The 25,082-nt window shown below is 46.1% G+C and overlaps 1 protein-coding gene across 9 annotated transcripts in view; it reads right to left on the reverse strand.

The window, feature by feature from the left end:
* Positions 1-25,082, reverse strand: part of cntn1b (contactin 1b) — a 903,199-nt gene that overhangs the window by 872,435 nt on the left and 5,682 nt on the right. The window contains exon 2 of one of the 9 annotated variants that reach the window (XM_038780267.1): positions 21,445-21,447. The exons of the other annotated variants lie outside the window; for them this stretch is intronic. The gene's annotated coding sequence lies outside the window, so the exon portion shown is untranslated. The remainder of the gene's footprint in view (positions 1-21,444; positions 21,448-25,082) is intronic. 9 annotated transcript variants of the gene reach the window in all.

The following is a 25,082-nucleotide window of genomic DNA, read 5'->3' on the forward strand; positions in this document are numbered from 1 at the left end:
TCAGCCCGCAAAGGTCAACTCTGTTCCTCTCTCCTCAGGTGGCACTTGACGTTGCTAAGCATGTTCAGCATTTTCTGTCTATATACAGACATCACTAAAACCAGATTATTGGATCAGTAATTGCGAGTTCTTGCTATGCACAAATGGCTGCATTTGCGTTCCGCATTACAACAATTCCCCCACCTCAAAAAAGTTCTTCTCAAGATGTTTCACTGTGTTTTACAGCCAATGGTCATTCAAAAGGTACAATAAATAAAGGGATCCACTTTCGATCAATACAGTCGTTAAAATGAAAAAAATGCTAATCAGTTGATAAACGATTTTTTTGGATGCAGAATAAACTTGCTGAAGGTAAGAGACAATCTTCTGTGTTATTCCCCCAGCATATACTAATGGTTGATATTCACATCTGGATCCTTGAAAAATGTGTATAATGTGTTGGTTCTAAACAAGATTGTATTGAACTTTGTTTCACTTATTCATTCATGGGATATGGACATTATTGGCGAGGTCAGAATTTGTTGCCCATTCCAAATTGCCCTTGAGAAGGTGGTGGCGAGCTGCTTTCTTGAACCGCTGCAGTCCATGTGGTGCAGGTACATCCACAGTGCTGTTCAGGATTTGGATCCAGGGATATGAAGGAACAGTGATATAGTTCCAAGTTAAATTTTTTGGGATGGAGGAAGGTTTGTAGTGGTGTTCCCCAGGGGGATCGGCCCCCTGCTTTTCCTGATTAATGTTAATGATCTCGGTGTGCAGGGGACAATTTCAAAGCCTGCAGATGACACAAAACTTGGAAGTATTGTAAACTGTGAAGAAGACAGCGTAGAACTTCAAAAGGGCACAGACATTGGTGGATTGGTCAGCGCGGAGAAGTGTGAGGTGATGCATGCTGATAGGAAGAACAGGGAGAGATAATACAAAATAAGGGGTAAAATTCTTAAAGAGGTGCAGGAGCAGAGGGAACTGTATATATGCGTCGGCCATTGAAGGTGGCTGGACAGGTGGAAAGAGCAGTTAAGTAAGCATATAGTATTTTGGGTTTTATCAACAGGCAAAGAATACAAGAGCAAGGAGATAATGCTGAACTCATGCAAGTCATTAGTTAGACCTCAGTTAGAATACTGTGTACAGTTGTGGGAAAGATCCTAATGTATTGAAGAGTGTGTAGAAAAGGTTGACAGAAATAGTTCCAGGAATGAGAAACTTGAGTTATGAAGATAGATTGGAGAGGTTGGGACTGTTCTTCTTGGAGAAAAGGTTAACTGGAGATTTGATAGAGATGTTCAAAATCATGAGGAGGCTGGACAGAGTAGATTGAGAGAAACTGTTCCCACTCATAAAAGGATGAAAAACAAGAGTGTACAGATTTAAAGTGGTTTGCAAAACAGGCAAATGTGATGTGAGAAAAATAATTTTCACACAGTGAGTGGTTCGGGTCTGGAATGCACTGCCTGGAAGTGTGGTGGAGGCAGGTTCAATCGAGGCATTCAAGAGCGTTTTAAATGATTACTTGAATAGAAACAATGTGCAGGGTGTGGGGAAAAGGCAGGGGAATGTCACTAAGCCAGGATGCTCGTTTGGAGAAGGCGTGAAGACACAATGGGCCAAATGGTCTCCTTCTGCACTGTAATATCTTTGTGATTCTGTCAGACCAAAGCAGAGTGGCTTGGAGCGGAGATTCCAGGTGGGGTGTTTCCATGTGTCTGCTACACGTGCCCTTCCAGATAGTGGTCATGGGTTTGGAAGGTGCTAAGGAGCTTCGCTGAGGTCCTTTAGTGCATCTTGCAGATGGTACACACGGATGCGACTGTGCCTCGGTGGTGGAGGGAGATAATGGGTGCGATTCTATCAAAAGGGAACAAAGTCCCCTAATTATAATAATCTTTATTGTCACAAGTAGGCTCACATTAACACTGCAATGAAGTTACTGTGAAAATTCCCTAGTCGTCGCATTCGGACTCCGGATCAGGTACGCAGATGGAGAATTCAGAATGTCCAATTCACCCAACAAGCACGTCTTTCAGGGCTTGTAGGAGGAAACCGGAGCACCCAGAGGAAACCCACCCAGACACAGGGAGAACATGCAGACTCCGCACAGATAGTGACCCAAGCCGGAAATCGAACCTGGGACCCTTGAGCTGTGAAGCAACAGTGCTAACCACTGTGCTAACGTGCTGCCCTACTTGCGAGCGCGTTTAGTCGCGTGTTTCCCGGCACTCGCAGTGCCAAGAAACACATGGCTATTGAATACGGCTCACGTTGAATAAGGGGCATGCAGCTGAGTGCCTCCAATCCCCTTGGGGACCCCCACGAGCGCCGTTCCGTCTGGCCCCCATTAGTGGGGACCAGTAGCAAACGCCGCTCGCCCGAGGTCCACGTGTCAAAGGGATTGAATCCAAACTCAGTTACCCCGGAAATCTGAGGCTGCCACGCTCTAATATGCTGATTTGCCAAAAAGTAATGGGTGGGATTCACATCGCAACACCTCGCGAGATCGTGTTGAATCTCATGAGCCGGGTATATCCCAGGAGCGGGATGTCTCAACTTTCAATGGCAATGCTGCCACTGGATCGTGACCACTGTTTGTGGATGGGGGGCCAAATAAGCAGGCTGCTTTGTCCTGGATGGTGCCGAGCTTCTTGAGTGTTGTTGGAGTTGCTCTCATCCTGGCAAGTGGAGAGTCTTCCATTACACTCCTGCTTTGTGTCTTGTCGATGTTGGACAGGCTTTGGGGAGTCAGGAGATGAGTTGCTTGATGCAGGAATTCCTAGCCTCCTACTATGAAATAGGTCATTTTTGCATTGAGTTTCTTTTAACCTTTATTTTGGAAATTAAAAATTAACTTCTCGAGGGAAACAAATTGCAATTGAAATGTTTCAGAGGAACATTGACACAGCTGCTCCAGGCTGCAGCCTAGTGGTCAGAGCATGAAACAAGAGACATTTTAATGCAGAAATCCCATTAAATACGAACAGGGATATCTGGGGCTGGATTCTCCGACCCCACGGCCGGGTCGGAGAATTGGCGGGGGGGCTGCGTGAATCCCACCCCGCCATCCCCCAAAGTCTCCAGCACCCACCAGAGATTCGGCAGGGGCGGGAATCGCGCCGCGCCTGTCAGAGTTCCCCCGGCGATTCTCCAGCCCACGATGGGCCGAAGTCCCGCTGCTGTCATGCCGGCGGGAATCAAACCACCTACCTTACCGGCGGGACCAGGAAGCGGGCTGGGGTCCTGGAGGTGGGGGGGGGGGGGGGGCCACAGGGTGATCTGGCCCTAGGGGGTGCCCCCATGGTGGTTTGGCCCGCGATCGGGGCCCACATGATCGGCGGGCGGGCCTGTGCCGTGGAGTCACTCTTTTCCTTCCGCGTCGGGCATCAGCCTTTACGATGGCGGACGTGAAAGCGACCCCCTCCCCTGCGCATGCGCAGCGATGACGTCAGCAGCCACTGACGCTCCGGTGCATGCGCGGACTTCCTCTGACTGGCGAAGTCCCTTCGGGCCCGGCTGGTGTGGCGCCAAAGGCCTTTCCCGCCGGCTGGTGGGGCGCCAAGCACTCCGGCGCGGGCCCTGCCCCTCAAGGTTTGGGCTTGGCCCCTAAAGGTGCGGAGAAATCTGCACCTTTGGGGCAGCCCGACGCCGGAGTGGTTCAGGCCACTCCATCCCGCTGGGACCCCCCGCCCCGCCAGGTAGGGGAGAATCCCGGCCTCTGATGTGGACACAATTACTGCAGCACAAACTCCTGTACACGTGAACATAGGACTTTTGAAAAGAAGTCTCAATTTTCAACAAGTTAGTACTGGGAGGCTGTTCTCGGAGTCTGCTGTCCAATTGTAATTAATTACAGGCAGGATAGTTGGTATCATCAAATTGAGGTTCAACTAGAGGTACTGTAATTTCTAGTCACACTGAAATGAATGGACCATGACAAACTTACCTATTTAATGTTTTTTGCTTAAATTCTAATACAGATCTGGACATGGGAGGAGTATTCTGGACAGGTTGCAATAGTTTGCTTCTACATGTATCAAAGAAATCTCGGCTTAAAATGCTACTTTGCTGGAGGCTGATACAAATATGGAAGCCATATTTTAACCAACACATTAAACTTGCATTATTCAGTAAAATTCTCTATCAATCAAAGATTCAAAGGTGCGAAACAGACTTCCAATTCCAGAGTACATTGGTCCCAAAATATTTTCCAGACAATAAATTACACTTTGAAATACAATGGCCGCTTCCCTGGGGGTCCTGCCGAACGTGAGCCCCCACAGTGGGTTCCCCGGTGGCGCGGCCAGCGAGGATAAACACAATTTGCCATGGATTTCTGCGGAACTGGGAGATCCTGCTGGCGGCCAATAGCCGGCCGCCTCCACTGCAGAAGACCCACAGTGGCAGGGGGAATTGCGGTCAATGTTGCAGGCAATTTTCACAGAGCAAGGTCTCCCCAAACAGTGATGGGATAATGGCCAGATCATCTGTTTTCAGTGAACAGCACGGTAGCACAGTGGTTAGCACAGTTGCTTCACAGCTCCAGGGTCCCAGGTTCGATTCCCGGCTTGGATCACTGTCTGTGCGGAGTCTGCACGTTCTCCCCCGTGTCTGCGTGGGTTTCCTCCGGGTGCTCCGGTTTCCTTCCACAAGTCCAAAGATGTGCAGGTTAGGTGGATTGGCCATGATAAATTGCCCTTAGTGTCCAAAAAGTTTGGATGGGGTTACTGGGTTGCGGGGATGGGGTGAAGGTGTGGGCTTCGCTTGGGTGCTCTTTCCAAGGTCTGGTGGAGACTCGATGGGCCGAATGGCCTCCTTCTGCACTGTAAATTATATGATTCTATGATATAATTTACAGTGCAGAAGGAGGCCAATCGTCCCATCGAGTCTGCACTGGCTCTTGGAAAGGGCACCCTACTTCAGCCCACGCCTCCACCCTATCCCCGTAACCCAGTAATCCCATCCAATCTTTGGACACTAAGGGCAATTTTGGACACTAAGGGCAATTTATCATGGCCAATCCACCTAACCTGCACATCTTTTGACTGTGGGAGGAAACCGGAGCACCCGGAGGAAATCACACAGACACGGGGAGAACGTGCAGACTCCGCACAGACAGTGACCCAAGCCGAGAATCGAACATGGGACCCTGGAGCTGTGAAGCAACTATGCTAACCACTGTGCTACCGTGCTGCCCAAGAGAAATGATGGCACTATGCCCATGGGTTGCAGCTGTTGCTCGGTACTAGAGGGAACATTCTTATTTTAAATTTAGAGTACCCAATTATTTTTTTTCCAATTAAGGAGCATATTAGCATGGCCAATCCACTTAACCAGCATATCATTGGGCTGTGGGGGTAAAGCCCACGCAGACACGGGGAGACGGTGCAAACTCCACACGGACAGTGACCCAGGGCCGGGATTCGAACCCGGGTCCTCAGCGTCGCAGTCCCAGTGTTAGCCACTGGGCCGCGTGGCAGGTGAAGTCCAGTTTCTGTACAACATTAACCCTCAGGATGTTTTTGATGATGCGGAGTCAGTGCTGTTGATGCCATTGAATGTCAAGGGGAGATGGTTCGATTCTCTAGTTGGTGAAGCTCATTGCCACACATTTAGCAGGCCGTAACACTAACACCTCACATCAGCCCAAGTATTTACTTATGGATACATACTGCTTTAGTATTTGATGCTTGCCAATCACACTGACATTAATCATCAGTGATTCCCACTTCTGACCTTATGATGGAAAATTAAGCAACTGAAGATGGTCGGGCCTCCGAGACTACCCTGAGGAACCCCTGCAATGATGTGTCAGGGCTGAAATGGTTGGCCTTTAATAACCACCACCGGTTTATTCAGTTTTCACATTGGAGGACACTCAAACTATTACAATAGTAACAGGAAATTATTGAAAAGGAGGAACTTAAAACAATCACCATCACTAGGGAAAAGGTTCTGAGCAAGCTATTGGGATCAAAGGCAGACCCGTCCCCTACATCCTAGGGTCTTAAAGAAAGTGGCAGCAGAGCTCGTGGATCCATTGGTTATAATATTTCAAAATCCCCTGGACTCTGGAAAGGTTCCAGTGGACTGGAAAAGGGCTAACCTAACAGCCCTGTTCAAAAACGGAGGGAGGCAGAAAGTAGAAAATTATAGCCCAGTTAGTTTAACATCTGTTGCAGACACGATCAGCCGAATGGCTTCCTTCTGCACTGTAGGGATTCTGTGTACTTGGATGCAGGGATAGAAAGTACTATAGTCAAATTTGCAGCTGACACTAAAATAGGTGCAAGATGCAATGAGGAAATACAAAATTTACAAATGGATATGGATAGGTTAGGTGAGTGGGCTAAAATTTGGCAGGTGGAAGTTAATGTGGATAAGTGTGAGGTGATCCATTTTGGTCAGAGGAATAAAAAGGCCAGTTGCAATCTAAGTGGAGAGAAACTTCAAACTGCTTCGGTGCAGAGGGATCTGGGTGTCCTTGTGGATGAATCGTAGAAAGTTAGTTTGCAGGTGCAGCAAATAATAAGGAAGGCAAATGAAATTTTGCCTAAAGGAATAGAGTATAGAAATAGGGAAGTGCTGTTGCAACTGTATAGGGCAGTTTTGAGACCACATCTGGTGTACCGAGCACAGTTTTGGTCCCTTTACTTGAGAAAGGATGTAAATGCATTGGAGGAGATTAAGAGAAGGTTCACTAGATTGGTTCCAGGGGTGAAGAACCTGTCTTGCGAAGAGAGACTGAACACTTTAGGCCTATACTCGCTGGAGTTTAGAAGAACGAGAGATCTAATTAACGTATATCATTTGCTAAAGGGGATCGACAGGGGCGATGTAGATGTTTCCCCTTGTTGGATATTCCTGAACGAGGGGCCATAAATTTAAGCTAAGGAGTGGCAGATTTAAAACAGAGCTGAGGAGGAATTATTTCACTGAAGGGGTTTTAATCTATACAATTCTCTAGCCCAGAGTGCAGTAGATGCCAGAACACTAAAGAAATTTAAGGAAGCGATAGATAGGTTTTTAATTAGTATCAGGAGGAAGAATTAGGGAGAGCAAGCAAGAAGGTGGAGATGACATCAACAATGATCATATTGAATGGCGGAGCAGTCTCGAGGGCATGGATTGCCTACTCCTGCTCCTCGTTTTTATGTTCTGTAACAGGTAGATTAGCGAGGGCTTGGTCAGGTAGGTTTTTCGCTCTTGTTGGCTCTCTCACCACCTCACAGAGCCAGTCTGGCAGAAATGTACACTCAGTCAGTGGTGGTGCTACTGAGCCACTCGTGGTGGTTGTCATCGAAGTCTCTCATCCAGAATACATTCTGTGTCCTTGTCACCTTCAGTGCTTCTTCCAACTGGTGCTCAACATGGAGGAGTACTGATTCATCAGCGAAGGGATTGGGGGGAGGAGAGGGAGAGAGGCGGTTGCAGTTGGTGGTAACCAGAAGGATGTTTCCTGCCCATGATTGACCTGGTGCCATGAGACTTCATGGGATCTGGAGTCAATGCTGAGGACTACCAGAGCAACCCGCTCCTGATTATGCAGCCACCTCTGTTGAGTCTGTCCTGCTACTGAGACTGGGCCACCCAGGGATGGTGATACTGGTGTCTAGAACACAGGCTGTCAGGTATGACTGTGTGAGTATGACGATGTCAGTCCGTGAGATAGTTCTCCCAATTTGTTTTCCACAATTGTACCCCCAGAGGACTTTGAAGGGTCAACTGGGCAGGGTTTGCAACTGTTGTTTCCGGTGCCTAAGTCAGCTGTTTTATTCCATTTTGCTTCCATTACAAAAATCAATCTCAGTCTTTTTTCAACGCTATTTTGAGGCTCTCTCATCATCTGGTTCAAAGCCTGAAATGCTATCCTGCCTTTTCTTTCGGATGTTTAATACACCTAGTGCACAGGCCCAGTCTGTTCTCTTTAGCTGGACCTTGCCTGCAGTTGTTTGTAAGTTGATGTTGATATTATTGAAGGGTGTTTAGAACAAAGAATACAGCACAGAAACAGGCCCTTTGGGCCTCCAAGCCTGCGCCGACCATGGTAAATACCTTTTTAAAAAAATTTAGAGTACCCAATTCATTTTTTCCAATTAAGGGACAATTTAGCATGGCCAATCCACCTAGCCTGCACATCTTTGGGTTGTGGGGACGAAACCCACGCAGGCACGGGGAGAATGTGCAAACTCCACACGTACAGTGACCCAGAGCCGGGATCGAACCTGGGACCTCGGCGCCGTGATGACCATGGTAAATACCTAAACTAGTGCATAAGTTGGGAAGATAGGCTGTCAGGGAAGGACACAATTGAATTGTGGAACTTGTTCAAGGAACAGATACTACGTGTCCTTGATATGTATGTCCCAGTCAGGCAGGGAAGAGATGGTCGAGTGAGGGAACCATGGTTGACAAGAGAGGTTGAATGTCTTGTTAAGAGGAAGAAGGATACTTATGTAAGGCTGAGGAAACAGGGCGCTTGAGGGATACAAGATAGCCAGGAGGGAACTGAAGAAAGGAATGAGGAGAGCTAAGAGAGGGCATGAAAAATCTTTGTCGGGTAGAATCAAGGAAAACCCCAAGGCCTTTTACACATTTGTGAGAAATATGAGAATGACTAGAGCGAGGATGGGTCCGATCAAGGACAGTAGCAGGAGATTGTGTATTGAGTCAGAAGAGATAGAAGAGGTCTTGAACGAGTACTTTTCTTCAGTATTTACGAATGAGAGGGGCCATATATTTGCAGAGGACAGTGTGAAATAGACTGGTAAGCTCGAGGAAATACTTGTTAGGAAGGAAGATGTGTTGGGCATTTAAAAAAATTTGAGGATAGACAAGTCCCCCGGGCCTGACAGGATATATCCAAGAATTCTATGGGAAGCAAGAGATGAAATTGCAGAGCCATTGGAAATGATCTTTTCGTTCTCACTGTCAACAGGGGTGGTACCAGGGGATTGGAGAGTGGCGAATGCCGTGCCCCTGTTCAAAAAAGGGAATAGGGAATTACAGGCCAGTTAGTCTTACTTCGGTGGTAGGCAAAGTAATGGAAAGGGTACTGAGGGATAGGATTTCTGAGCATCTGGAAAGACACTGCTTGATTAGGGATAGTCAGCACGGATTTGTGAGGGGTAGGTCTGGCCTCACAAGTCTTATTGAATTCTTTGAGGAGGTGACCAAGAACGTGGATGAAGGGAAAGCAGTGGATGTAGTGTACATGGATTTTAGTAAGGCATTTGATAAGGTTCCCCATGGTAGCCTTATGCAGAAAGTGAGGAGGCATGGGATAGTGGGAAATTTGGCCAGTTGGATAACAAACTGGCTGACTGATAGAAGTCAGAGAGTGGTGGTGGATAGCAAATATTCAGCCTGGAGCCCAGTTACCAGTAGCGTACCACAGGGATCAGTTCTGGGACCTCTGCTCTTTGTGATTTTCATTAATGACTTGGATGAGGGAGTTGAAGAGTGGGTCAGTAAATTAGCAGACGATACGAAGATTGGTGGAGTTGTGGATAGTGAGGAGGGCTGTTGTCGGCTGCAAAGAGACATAGATAGGATGCAGAGCTGGACTGAGAAGTGGCAGATTAAGTTTAACCCTGAAAAGTGTGAGGTTGTCCAATTTGGAAGGACAAATATGAATGCGGAATACAGGGTTAATGGTAAGGTTTTTGTCAATTTAGAGGAGCAGAGAGGTCTTGGGGTCTATGTTCATAGATCTTTGAAAGTTGCAACTCAAGGGGATAGAGCTGTGAAGAAGGTCTATGGTGTGCTAGCATTCATTAGCAGAGGGATTGAATTTAAGAGCCGTGAGGTGGTGATGCAGCTGTACAAACTCTTGATCAGCCCACATTTGGAGTACTGTGTGCAGTTCTGGTCACCTCATTTTAGGAAGGATGTGGAAGCTTTGGAAAAGGTGGAAAGGAGATTTACCAGGATGTTGCCTGGAATGGAGAGTAGGTCTTACGAGGAAAGGTTGAGGGTGCTCGGCCCTTTCTCATTAGAACGGAGAAGGATGAGGGGCGACTTGATAGAGATTTATAAGATGATCAGGGGAATAGATAGACAGTCAGAGACTTTTTTCCCGGGTGGAACAAACCATTACTAGAGGACATAAATTTAAGGTGAATGGTGGAAGATATAGGGGGATGTCAGAAGTAGGTTCTTTACCCAGAGAGGGCATGGAATGTACTGCCTGTGGAATAGTTGAGTCGGAAACATGAGGGACCTTCAAGCGGCTATTGGATAGGTACATGGATTACGGTAGAATGATGGGGTGTAGATTAATTTGTTCTTAATCTAGGACAAAAATTCGGCACAACATCGTGGGCCAAAGGGCCTGTTCTGTGCTGTATTTTTCTATGTTCTATGTATCCTTCCATTCCTACCCTATTCATATATTCGTCTAGATGCCCCTTAAATGCCACTATCGTACCTGCTCCCACCACATCCCCAGGCAGCGCATTCCATATATTTAGAACATAGAACATAGAACGATACAGCGCAGTACAGGCCCTTCGGCCCTCGATGTTGCACCGACATGGAAAAAATCTAAAGGCCATCTAACCTACACTATGCACTTATCATCCATATGCTTATCCAATAAATTTTTAAATGCCCTCAATGTTGGCGTGTTCACTACTGTTGCAGGTAGGGCATTCCACGGCCTCACCACTCTTTGCGTAAAAAACCCACCTCTGACCTCTGTCCTATATCTATTACCCCTCAATTTAAGGCTATGTCCCCTCGTGCTAGCCACCTCCATCCGCGGGAGAAGGCTCTCGCTGTCCACCCTATCTAACCCTTTGATCATTTTGTATGCCTCTATTAAGTCACCTCTTAACCTTCTTCTCTCTAACGAAAACAACCTCAAGTCCATCAGCCTTTCCTCATAAGATTTTCCCTCCATACCAGGCAACATCCTGGTAAATCTCCTCTGCACCCGTTCCAAAGCTTCCACGTCCTTCCTATAATGAGGCGACCAGAACTGTACGCAATACTCCAAATGCGGCCGTACTAGAGTTTTGTACAACTGCAACATGACCTCATGGCTCCGGAACTCAATCCCTCTCCCAATAAAGGCCAACACACCATAGGCCTTCTTCACAACCCTATCAACCTGGGTGGCAACTTTCAGGGATCTATGTACATGGACACCGAGATCCCTCTGCTCATCCACACTACCAAGAATTTTACCATTAGCCAAATATTCCGCATTTCTGTTATTCTTTCCAAAGTGAATCACCTCACACTTCTCCACATTAAACTCCATTTGCCACCTCTCAGCCCAGCTCTGCAGCTTATCTATGTCCCTCTGTAACCTGCAACATCCTTCCGCACTGTCTACAACTCCACCGACTTTAGTGTTGTCTGCAAATTTACTCACCCATCCTTCTGCGCCCTCCTCTAGGTCATTTATAAAAATGACAAACAGCAACGGCCCCAGAACAGATCCTTGTGGTACGCCACTCGTAACTGAACTCCATTCTGAACATTTCCCATCAACTACCACTCTCTGTCTTCTTTCAACTAGCCAATTTCTGATCCACATCTCTAAATCACCCTCAATCCCCAGCCTCCGTATTTTCTGCAATAGCCGACCGTGGGGAACCTTATCAAACGCTTTACTGAAATCCATATACACCACATCAACTGCTCTACCCTCGTCTACCTGTTCAGTCACCTTCTCAAAGAACTCGATAAGGTTTGTGAGGCATGACCTACCCTTCACAAAACCATGCTGACTGTCCCTAATCATATTATTCCTATCTAGATGATTATAAATCGTATCTTTTATAATCCTCTCCAAGACTTTACCCACCACAGACGTTAGGCTCACCGGCCTATAGTTACCGGGGTTATCTCTACTCCCCTTCTTGAACAAAGGGACCACATTTGCTATCCTCCAGTCCTCTGGCACTATTCCTGTAGCCAATGATGACCTAAAAATCAAAGCCAAAGGCTCAGCAATCTCTTCCCTGGCTTCCCAGAGAATCCTAGGATAAATCCCATCCGGCCCCGGGGACTTATCTATTTTCACCTTGTCCAGAATTGCCAACACTTCTTCCCTATGCACCTCAATGCCATCTATTCTAATAGCCTGGGTCTCAGCATTCTCCTCCACAATATTATCTTTTTCTTGAGTGAATACTGACGAAAAGTATTCATTTAGTATCTCGTTTATCTCCTCAGCCTCCACACACAACTTCCCACCACTGTCCTTGACTGGCCCTACTCTTACCCTAGTCATTCTTTTATTCCTGACATACCTATAGAAAGCTTTTGGGTTTTCCTTGGTCCTACCTGCCAAAGACTTCTCATGTCCCCTCCTTGCTCGTCTCAGCTCTCTCTTTAGATCCTTCCTCGCTTCCTTGTAACTATCAAGCGCCCCAACTGAAACTTCACGCCTCATCTTCACATAGGCCTCCTTCTTCCTCTTAACAAGAGATTCCACTTCTTTGGTAAACCCCGGTTCCCTCGCTCGACCCCTTCCTCCCTGCCTGACTGGTACGTACTTATCAAGAACATGCAATAGCTGTTTCTTGAACACGCTCCACATATCCAGTGTGCCCAACCCTTGCAGCCTACTTCTCCAACCAACACATCCTAAGTCATGTCTAATGGCATCATAATTGCCCTTCCCCCAGCTATAACTCTTGCCCTGCGGGGTATACTTATCCCTTTCCATCACTAACGTAAAGGTCACCGAATTGTGGTCACTGTTTCCAAAGTGCTCACCTACCTCCAGATCTAACACCTGGCCTGGTTCATTACCCAAAACCAAATCCAATGTGGCCTCGCCTCTTGTTGGCCTGTCAACATATTGTGTCAGGAAACCCTCCTGCACACATTGTACAAAGAATGACCCATCTAATGTACTCGAACTATATCTTTTCCAGTCAATATTTGGAAAGTTAAAGTCTCCCATAACAACTACCCTGTTACTTTCGCTCTTTTCCAGAATCATCTTCGCCATCCTTTCCTCTACATCCCTAGAACTATTAGGTGGCCTATAGAAAACTCCCAACAGGGTGACCTCTCCTTTCCTGTTTCTAACCTCAGCCCATACTACCTCAGAAGAAGAGTCCCCATCTAGCATCCTTTCCGCCACCGTAATACTGTCCTTGACTAGCAGCGCCACACCTCCCCCTCTTTTGCCCCCTTCTCTGAGCTTACTAAAACACCTAAACCCCGGAACCTGCAACAACCATTCCTGTCCCTGCTCTATCCATGTCTCTGAAATGGCCACAACATCGAAGTCCCAGGTACCAACCCATGCTGCCAGTTCCCCTACCTTATTTCGTATACTCCTGGCATTGAAGTAGACACACTTCAAACCACCTACCTGAACACTGGCACCCTCCTGCGAAGTCAAATCTGTGCTCCTGACCTCTATACTCTCAATCTCCCGTACCCCAAAACTACAATCCAGGTTCCCATGCCCCTGCTGAATTAGTTTAAACCCCCCCAAAGAGCACTAACAAATCTCCCCCCCAGGATATTGGTGCCCCTCAGGTTCAGATGTAGACCATCCTGTCTATAGAGGTCCCACCTTCCCCAGAAAGAGCCCCAGTTATCCAGAAATCTGAATCCCTCCCGCCTGCACCATCCCTGTAGCCACGTGTTTAATTGCTCTCTCTCCCTATTCCTCATCTCACTATCACGTGGCACGGGCAACAACCCAGAGATAACAACTCTGTTTGTTCTCGCTCTGATCTTCCATCCTAGCTCCCTAAAGGCCTGCCTGACATCCTTGTCCCCTTTCCTACCTATGTCGTTAGTGCCAATGTGGACTACGACTTGGGGCTGCTCCCCCTCCCCCTTAAGGACCCGGAAAACACGATCCGAGACATCACGTACCCTTGCACCTGGGAGGCAACATACCAAATGTGAGTCTCTCTCGCTCCCACAAAATCTCCTATCTGTGCCCCTGACTATTGAGTCCCCAATTACTAATGTTCTACTCCTTTCCCCCCTTCCCTTCTGAGCAACAGGGACAGACTCCGTGCCAGAGGCCCGTACCCCATGGCTTACCCCTGGTAAGTCGTCCCCCCCACAAGTATCCAAAACGGTATACTTGTTACTCAGGGGAACGACCGCAGGGGGTCCCTGCACTGACTGCTTCTTCCCAGTCCCTCTTACAGTTACCCATCTAGCTCCAGTCTTTGGTGTAACTACTTCCCTGAAGCTCCTATCTATGACCCCCTCTGCCTCCCGAATGATCCGAAGTTCATCCAGCTCAAGCTCCAGGTCCCTAACACGGTTTTTGAGGAGCTGGAGTTGGGTGCACTTCCCACAGATTTACCACACTTGCCTCGCATATGTGTTCTAAAGTTTCCTCCACGCACTTTAAGCCTATGTACTCTCGTACTTGACTCTCCTACCCTAGGAATGAGCATCTGACTATCCACTCTGTCCATGCCATCGTAATCTTGTAGACCTCTATCAGGTCGTCTCTCAACCTCTGTCATTCCAGTGAGAACAGACCGAGTTTATCTAACCACTCCTCATAGCTAATGCCCTCCATACCAGGCAACATCCTAGTAACCCGCTTCTGTACCCTCTCCAAAGCCTCCACATCCTTCTGGTAGTGTGGCGACCAGAATTGTACAGAATATTCCAAATGAGGCCTAACTAAGATCCTGGACAGCTGCAACATGACTTGCCAATTTTTATGTTCAATGCCCCGACCGATGAAGGCCAGCATGCCGTATGCCTTCTTGACCACCTTATCCGCATGCATTGCCACTTTCAGTGATCAGTTGATATGAAGGAGAAGAGCAGAGTGGTGATCCACAGACGCGAAACATTAAGACAAAAGCTTAAGCAGCGCACAAACGGAGACTGGGTTAAATAGAGCGAGTCCTTGGTTTGGAAGAGGCTGTTTATGATGGGGCTCACGCTGTGGCTTGGCTGTAGGCTGGCTAGGGGAATCCATTTTAAACAGATTTCCAAACAACCTGTGAATAAAGCACAGTGTGAATAAAACAAATCCTGCTGCAAGAGCACCCCCAACTGCATAATGCAGGGGCATGCCAAGCAGCAATTGCTCACTTGGTCAATTAACAGACTGATCAGATCATTTCACAGAAGGGTCTTATTGATTTACGGGGTACAGGAATTGGCAGTGTTTCAGTGCAAGTGCGAGCTCGAACGTCTCTGCAGTTGCTACCTCGACGCAGAGCAAAGGCTGCAGCCAGTGTAATGAGGAGCCTTTCCGACACACTGCATCACTGAGGCTGCCTCCACCATGGAAGCAAGTCCTTGAAACGCCCTTAAACTGCAGGCGTAATGAGTATTAAAAAAAAAAGGTGGCTGCTGATCACAGTAAGCACCCACCACAATGTCATTAGTTATAGGTTGATGAATAATAAACCTCTGCACAGTTCTAGCCCCAGAATTATTTTAACATTAAACCATGATATTGTTTAAAATTAGTCTCTAATGAACAGGCAGCCATGCAACACATAACTGCAGGTAGGAATTATGACCTGAATAATTTTTTAAAGCTTTGTAAACCCAAAGAGGGCGAGATTAATTATTTTTGTCATGCAACACATTTATTTTAAATGCTTTCAGATGATTTGATTCTCCAATCCCCAACCATTTTTGGTCCTCGCTCGTCCCTTGAAGACACCGACTCCTGCGGAGGTACAAGTCGGCAGAGAGCAACGTACCCCTCTCCCTTTGCCACATATTCCTCAGATATTCACTGCATGTCAATCGGCAAGCTATTTGACTGTCGAAGGAATCACAACGTAGTCCAATTGTGTCCTCGGTCAATATCCAATGCACGGATAGTGGAGGCTAAGTGCAGCGACCTCTCACCGAGCCTGAAACTGGTGAGGGGCTATTAGCTGCGCCGAGTAAAACTCCTGGCTCCCGCAATATAAACGCCTGGATAATGGCTGGGTGCATCACCACGCATGCACATGGCAATGACCTGCAGCGGTCGCACCATAAAACATGGCGCCAGCCATGCGCAGACCCGACCTGCCAAATAGTGCCATCCTGGCCATCCTCTGGTCACCTCCTCAGTCTCCCCAGCCCTCGCGGAAGCCCCCCAGCCAGCAGCACAGCTCCTGCCTGACTGGACACAGTCCGCAGCCACAATGCTGGGTTCCCGACCGCTGAGACCACGCGTGTCCCACGTGGTCGGGCACACAGCCCATCGGGGGCGGAGCATCAGGGGAGGGCCTTCAGGTGACACGCCAATGGCGTTCCAATGGCATGCAACGCGCGATGCGTGACACAATGACATCATTTCGGAGGGGGCGGAGGATAGAAAACCGGCGTCAAACCGGCGTCAAACCGGCATCGCCCCCAGTTTAGCCGTCAGAAGGGATTTTCCACCCGATCGCCAGTTATGAAATCGGCGTCAGGGAATGGTGAATCCCGCCTACGATCTTTCCAGTAGAGTATGTCAAACAAAAGTAACAAGGCCGACAGCTCAGGCCTGCCCCTTTTCACACCCAAAGGTGTGGAGGCAAATTCAAGTTTATATCGAGCTCCCCAGGAAAATATCAACTAACTTAACTCAGATCGGGGATTGAACCCAGAAACTTCAGACGGTGACCACTCTGACCATGGTCAGGTTGCTTATTCAAGAACAAACCTGCATTTAGTTGGCACACCAAGGACAGGATTCTCAGGTCTGCCAATGGAGAATTCCGCTGTAAATATTTCAACAAGATCCCTCAAAACATGCCTCAAAGCTAATTCCTTACTTTTCAAGTGCAGACAGCCCATTGTTCCACACAGGGACATCAATCCAGAAATGAGATTAACTGACCAACCTATTTTACCGCGTTAGCTGAAAGGAGAACTTTGGCCAGGGCACCAGGGGAATGCCCTCTGACTCTTTAATTAGTCTCACTATCGCTGAAATTAATCCATCTGTTCAGTGCCTCGGCTTAAAACAAAGTCCAAAAGGTAGCACCTCTGATAATGCAACACACATTCCTTCTTGGCCTGGATGGTGTGATAAAGCTCTGGAGTTGGGCATCGAGGTAAACTAGCTTCAACCTTTGTTATTCACGTTCACAGTAAAGTGTTTCTTGTTCAAACAAACTTACACATATAAACAAAATTAAACCTTGTGTGTGAAGTAACTAATCTTTGTACCACTTAAACAGGCCTATTGCTCGTACCTAGATGACCAAACAGCCAACCATATATCACTATCAGATCAGCTATACATATAGATCAGGCTAAAATCACGAGAGGCATTTATTACAAGACTAAATTTATACCAAGCTGACAAAAATAGAAGCTCAACACTTAAAACTCTGCTCCATGAAATAACATAACCATCCCCTGAAACCAAAATATATGTGATTCAGGATCCTAGAACCTACTTTTGGTACATTAACTGCATCCCAAATTAATATGAAAATGAAAAATGACATGGATACTTCGATCCCAAATTTTCTGAGTGAGCATTATGAACCATTTCAGTTTTCAACTAGAGACAGACCATCCAGAAAATGGTTGCAGAAACAATATAAGCTCCAGGCAGTTTCTTACACTTGAAATCAAAACCACACAGTTGATTACGGTATATTATAGGTGACAGAATAGAGCCCACATGTATTTTAACAATTCAGCGACTTAAACCATTTCTGTCACATAAGTGGAAGTAAAGTCGAAGATGATGTAATTCTTTAGCTCAATTTATAGGCCAGACCTAATCTCATATCTCGACATAAACCCACATTGAAAACAAGCTATTAAGATCGGAATAATTAAAGATGAACCGTAATATGTCATGGACAATAATCCTCAATTAGATTATTTTTTTAAGTTTACATTGAATAATTTTTATATTTCACAAATGTAATCCTTCTGGTCTTTCCACTCTTCTCTTACCCCCCGCTTCTTCTCCCCCCCCCCCCCCCCCCCCCTTTTTCTACCCCCTCTTTCCTTTTGTTTTTGGGGTTGGTCAGTGCAGCTTCCTTTTGTCAATTTTAATTTCTCAGTTCTTTCATTTTGGAGATATACTGTGCTTTTATTTCTCTTCAGTAAACAATTTAATGTTAAATTAGCTGACGATTAAAAAAATAATAATTATGAAACTCCTGTTGGATTTATTCGGATGCCAGACCAGACCCCAACAATTGTTAGGATACCAGACAAGAAACCCAAACATTTTTTAAATTTGTAAAACAGTGAAGAAAGGATGCTTCACCCCAGGAGTGATGGCTTGGAACAATTGGTGCCTTTTACGTTAAAACAAACTTTAATTTAAGCATAGAATTAAAAGCATTAACATCAAAGAAAATAATTTTACAATGATCAGTTAAACAGTTCTTAAACACAAGGAAAAACTTAAACTTAACTATCTATACCTGCTACTAACACCAAGTAAGCAACCCAATACAGTTCAAATGCCACTTATAAATAAAGTTAACAAACAGATTACTTATTTCGTGGATAGAGATGTTTGGAGAGAGAGACCCCTTCAGGAGCAGAACGAGTACACTTCTGCTCAACCTAGGAGCATTTGGCAAAATTGGTGTCCAACTCAATATCCTTTTGTCTTGTCAGATGAAAATCCTATGGCAAACTGCAAAACTACAGACAGACCTGGCTCCTCCCATTAATTACATCACCTGCATCGCACTAAAATGTCACATGACCTGCTTGTCTTGGACTAAATACAACCCCTCATAAATTATCTACTTTCTAGGGAATCTCCAGCAATCATAATAATGTCCCATTAGCCCTCTATATGCAAACAAATAATGGTTAGAATCAATCATGACCCACCTTTTATGACTTCTTAATTATCATTTTAGGAGACACAATCTTGATACCTTAACCTAGATTCTTTAATAATATTACAGCAACAAATATATACCTTAACCAAGGCTTTTAATAACATTACCATCACAAAAAGAATATATAATTATTTCTACATTCATGACAGATTTAATAACTTTTCAATATTGCTGATTGGGCTTATTAAGCGATTAACTCATCAGTTTTGAGTTGAATTAATTTACAGGACTTTGTTTAATAACATTTCAGAGACAATTATTAATTGAAGGTTAATTTTTAAGTAAGTTACATGTCAAAGAGCTGTTAATAATAATTAGTAAAGCTGATAATATTTGGCAGATTTAGTTAATTAGATACATTTCAAACAAACCAAGCAGCAGCTCCCTTCTGTTCTTGACCTTCTAATCCATTGATTCTACCTCCTGCTTCCAACCTAATTTAATTGTAGCTGGTTCCTCGCTGGTTTCCCACTGCTCAGACTCCAAGTATGATGCATCTTCTGCTTTCTGCTCCCAGCTGACACTCACTATGATCAATACCATCTCCAAATCACAGGCTCCTGCTCCAAGTTCTGTCTCGGGTTCTCTGGCAACTCATCAAAACATTCATGACATCAATGGCAGGCTGGAAGAAGGGGTTCCTTGGCTAAACGTTTAACTTCATTGCTATTCAGATTCGTATCCGTTAAACAAACAAGCGCTCAAGACAAGGACAAAGGAATAAACAGGATCCATAGCCCCAACTTAAAAATTCCCAAATATAGAAGCACAAAATAGAAGCAGGAGGTGGACCATTCAGCCCTTTTAGTCTACTCCATCTTTCAACGTGATCATGGTTGATGCTCTACCTCAACGCCATACTCCCATTTACCCATCCCTCAACATCTTTAGTGTCTAGAAATGTATGTCTTTATTAAATACATGGTCTATATGTTTCTTCATTACCTCTTCATTCACCTAAGGAAGGAGCAGTGCTCTGAAAGCTAGTGTTTGAAACAAACATGTTGGACTTTAACCTGGTGTTGTGCGACTTCTTACTTTCTTAAATGCATTCAGTGTCTTGGCCTGCACAGCTCCTGTGGCAGAGCATTCCGCAGGTTTACCATCCTCTGAGTGACCAAATTTCTCCTCACCTTACCCAGTCCTAAATAGCCTACCTCGTATCCTGAGACTGTGAGCTCAAAAATAGAGAAACACAGGTTAAATTACAAGGTGAAAAGATGTAAGCACCTCAAATTTTACAGCCCAGAAACAGGCTATTTGGCCCAAAAAGTCCATCTATGCCGGTGTGAATGCTCTTGTTTAAGCCTCTTCCCATCTTAATGCATCTAACCCCTCAATACAACCTTCCATTCCTTTCACACTCTTGTACTTCTCTCAACTCTCCTTCAATTCATCCATATTATCCATCTCAACTGTTGCCATGTGCATTCACTTCCAATTTCTCAATATTGAGTTTCTTTTATTCTTTCATCGGATGTGAGTGTCACTGGTCAGGCCTGCATTTGTTGCTCATCCTTCATTTCCCTAGAGAAGATGGAAATCACTGTAATTCATGTGGTGTAGGGCAGGCATTGTCAAACTCAGGGGCGCGACCCACGGGAGGGTCGCGGGCGGGTGTCGGAAGGGTCGCGGAGCCGTCCGTCGTGGCGCTCCCGATCGTGCAAATCCACGCGCAACAGCCGCAGCAGCCAGTTTTTAAGAATGCCGGCTGCAAGTGGCCTTCAAAATGGCCAGGAACAGATTAGAAAATTCAGCCGCGCTGCGCATCGGGCACGCATGTGCAGTGCGGCCGTATTTGTTCTTATATGGTGGCAGCTTTTTTTACAGTTCGGGGGGCCAAAGGGACCCAAAACCATTTCCTCCATTTTTGTCAGCAACAAACAAGGTAAGAGAAAATGGCGGGTCGGCCGACGTGGGTCGCGAAGGTCAGCCGGCGTGGGTCACGAAGGTCAGCCGGCGTGGGTCACAAAGGTTGGCCGGGTTGGATCCCGAAGGTTGGCCGGTTGGTAAAAATGGGTCCCCGGGAAAAAAGTTTGAAAAACACTAGTGTAGGGAAAGACATTTTTCCTGATTTACTTATCAAATTTCTGAGTGGCCATCTTACAGTTTCAAACCACACAAGTTGTTCCAGTGCAGCTACTACACTGGCATCCAACCCGGAATTGTGGAAAACTGCCCAGCTATGCACTATCCACAAAAATCAGGACAAATACAACCCGGCCAATTACCATTCCATCAGTCTAATCTCAATCAGCAGCGAAGTGATGGAAAGTGCCTCGACAACGCAATCAAGAGGCATTTACTCAGCAATAACCTGCACACTGACGTTCAATTTGGGTTCAGAAAGTGCAACTCAGCTCCTGACCTCATTATAGCTTTAGTCCAAACACTGGCAAAAGAGCTGAATTCAAGAGGTAAATTGAGAGTGACTACCCTTGACACCAAGGCAGCATCTGACCGGGTGTGGTGTTGAGGAGTCCTTGCAAAACTGGAGTGAATGGGTATCAAAGGTCATACCTAGAACAAAGGAAGATGGCTATGTTTATTGGAGTTAAATCATACCGGTCCCAGGACATCGCTGCAGGAGTTCCTCAGGGGGTGTCCTGGACCGAACCAGTGACAAATTACATAGAATTTACAGTGCAGAAGGAGGCTATTCAGCCCATCGAGTCTGCACCGGCTCCTGGAAAGAGCACCCTACCCAAGGTTAACACCTCCACCCTATCCCCATAACCCAGTAACCCCACCCAACACTAAGGGCAATTTTGCACACTAAGGGCAATTTGTCATGGCCAATCCACCTAACCTGCACATCTTTGGACTGTGGGAGGAAACCGGAGCACCCGGAGGAAACCCGCGCACACACGGGGAGGATGTGCAGACTCCACACAGACAGTAACCCAAGCCGGAATCGAACCTGGGACCCTGGAGCTGTGAAGCCATTGTGCTATCCACAATGCTACCGTGCTGCCCCTAATGATATTGTTTCATCAATGACCAATGTTAGAGGTGAGGATGCCCACAGATGACAGCATAATGTTCAGCACCATTTGCGATTCCTCAGATACTGAAGTAATCAGTATCCATATGTAGTAATGCCTGGACAATATCCAGGCTTGAGCTGATAAGTGGCAGGCAATGACCATCTCCAACCAGAGGGAATCTAACCATTGCCCCTTGACATTCAATGCCATTACCATTACTGAATTCACCATTATCAACATCCTGAGGGATTACCATTGAGCGGAAACTGAACTGCATCAGCCATATAAACACTGTGGCTACAAGAACAAATGAGAGATTTGGAAATCTGTGGAGAGCAACTCGCCTTCTGATTGTCCAGAGCCTACACACCATCTACAAGGCACAGGTCAGGAGGATGATGGAATACTCTCGACTTTCTGAATGAGTCTAGCTCCAACAACACTTAAGAAGCTCAACACCATCCAGGACAAAACAGTCCACTTGATTGGCAACCCATCGGTCACCTACAATATCCATTCACTCCACCACTGAAGCTCAGTGGCAGCCGTGTGTACCATCTACAAGATGCATTGCAACAACTCACCAAGAACCCTTCAACAGCACCTCCCAAACCAGCAGCCTCTACCACCTGGAAGGTCAAGGGCAGCAGATACATTGAAACACCACATACAAGTGTCCCACTGAGGCACACATCCTTACTTAGAACTATATCGCCATTCCTTCACTGTCGCTGGATCAACATTCTGGAACTCCCTCCTGAACAGCTCTGTGGGAGAAAACCGGAGCACCCGGAGGAAATCCACGCCGACACAAGTCTTTTCTGGCGATTGTACGATCTCAGGTCTAATATCATCCATCCAAATCCATTTTGTACTTCCTCCTTTGCCTCTGTCCGTTTTTGTAATATTGAGACCAGAATTATTTACAGTACTCCAATTGTGATTGAACTAAAATTCAGCAACCATTTGCCCAGTTCTTCAACCCTATATCTTCTGACTCAAAGCGAGTACTCCCAAAGCCATACTTATAAAACGCTTAATTAACAGAACACACCTTGGAGGGATTTCAATTATGGTTTTGGATGTGCCTGAAGAGGGACTGAAATTAAGCTTGTTAAATTTGCTGATGACATAAAGATAGATTGTCATAGAATCTACAGTGCAGAATGAGGCCACTCGGCCCATCAAGTCTGCACCAGCTCCCGGAACGAGCACCCTACCCAAGGTCAACACCTCCACCCCATCGCCATAACGCAGCAACCCCACCCAACACTAAGGGCAATTTTGGACACAAAGGGCAATTTATCATGGCCAATCCACCTGACCTGCACATCTTTGGACTGTGGGAGGAAACCGGAGCACCCGGAGGAAACCCACGCACACACGGGGAGGATGTGCAAACTCTGCACAGAGTGACCCAGCCGGGAATCGAACCTGGGACCCTGGAGCTGTGAAGCAATTGTGCTATCCACAATGCTACCGTGCTGCCGCATTAGGTAGGAAAGTAAGTTGTGAAGAGCACATAGGAGGATACAAAGGGGTATAAATATGTAAAGTGAGTGGTCAAAGGTCTGGCAAATGGAGTAGAATGTTAGCAAGTATGAAATTGTCCATTTTGGCTGGAAGAATAAAAATGACATTATCCAAATGGTGAGAGACTGCAGAGCTGTGAGGTGCAGAAGGTGTCCTAGTGCACAAGTCACAAAAGGTTAGCATGAAGGTAAAGCAAGTAATTAGGAAAGCTAATAGAATGTTATTGTTTATTGTGAGGAGAACTGAATGCAATCGTAGAGAGGTTAAGCTTTGGTTATACAGGGCATTGGTAAGACCAATTTAAGGAAGGATGTAGATGTGTTAAAAACTGTTCAGAGAAGGTTTACTAGACTAATACCTGGACTGGCCAGGTTAACTTATGAAGAAAGGTTGGCCAGGCTCGGCTTGTATCCGCTGGAGATCAGAAGAGTTAGCGTCAACTTGATTGAAATATGCAAGATGCTGAGGGGAATTGGCAGGATGGATGTGGAAAAGATTTTTCCTCTTGTAGAGAATCAAGAATGAGGGGTAACTGTTTAAAAATAAAGGGTCGCCCATTTAAGATTGATGTGGAGATGCCGGCGTTGGACTGGGGTGAGCACAGTAAGAAGTCTGACAACACCAGGTTAAAGTCCAACAGGCTTGTTTCGATTCACTAGCTTTCGGAGCACTGCTCCTTCCTCAGGTGAATGAAGAGGTAGGTTCCAGAAACATATATATAGACAAAGTCAAAGATGCAAGACAATACTTTGAATGCAAGCCTTTGCAGATAATTAAGTCCCTTTAGTTGTGAACATTAGGAAAGAGACCATCCTTTTAGCCATGCAAATAAATGTGTCAAGCTGAGGGAGTAAAGATTGTCAATGTATTTCAGAGAGAGAGAGAGAGAGACCTGGACCAACCTTTCCAGAGTCAGGTGCAGACTCTGCAGTAGATCGGGCGAAACCCTGTCAAAATTACACCCTAAAGAGGTGAAAAGAAAACCTTTACACAGATGGTGTTTTGAAGATAGAATTATTCATCCCAACCTGCTGATGAAGCATAGTCCCATGAATTATTTTGAAAGGGAATTAGGTGTTTGTAAGAGAAATGTTAAAGGGTATGGGGGGTCGAGTGGAAGATAAATACAGCATCTGGATGGGACACCTTCAATCAGACTTGAAGGATCATGCCACCATCTTCAGTGCTCTCGCTGCCAGTCTCCTGATACTGACTTTTGTGTCACAAAGCACCTCGAAATCTGAAGTAATCATGTTGAAAGCCCTCAGCGGCCTTGTTCAAACAAACTCTGCAATCACCTCCGTCGTGTTCACTTTCCCTCCTTGAGCCCTTTATTTTTCTAACTCCACTAACCTGCGTGTTCTCTCCTTCACTGATTCCATCAGTGGCAAAGCTTTAGGCCCTCCTCTCTGGAAACCCTTGCCACATCTAAACTCTTCCTTAAACCTGTATTTCAGCTCCTCTTTCCACTAATAAGCCCAGAGGAAATAGGAACAGGAGTAGGCTGTTCAGTCCCCTCGAGCCTGCTCAACCATTCATGGCTGATCTGACATTCTTCGCCTCCACTTTCCTGCCCTTTCCCCGTAAACCCTTGATTCCCTTCCTGATCAAATATCAAACTCAGCCTTAAATATACACAAGGACTCTACCGCCACAGCTCTCTGTGGCAAGGAGTTCCAGAGACCCTCAACCCTCAGAAGAAACTTCTCCTCATCTCAGTCTTAAATTGGGACCCCTTCATTCTGAGACTATGCCTCTGGGTCTAGAGAGTTTCCCATGGGTAGAAACATCCTTTCAG

The sequence above is a fragment of the Scyliorhinus canicula genome, chromosome 20, assembly GCF_902713615.1.
Source record: "Scyliorhinus canicula chromosome 20, sScyCan1.1, whole genome shotgun sequence".
Taxonomy (NCBI): Eukaryota; Metazoa; Chordata; class Chondrichthyes; order Carcharhiniformes; family Scyliorhinidae; genus Scyliorhinus; species Scyliorhinus canicula.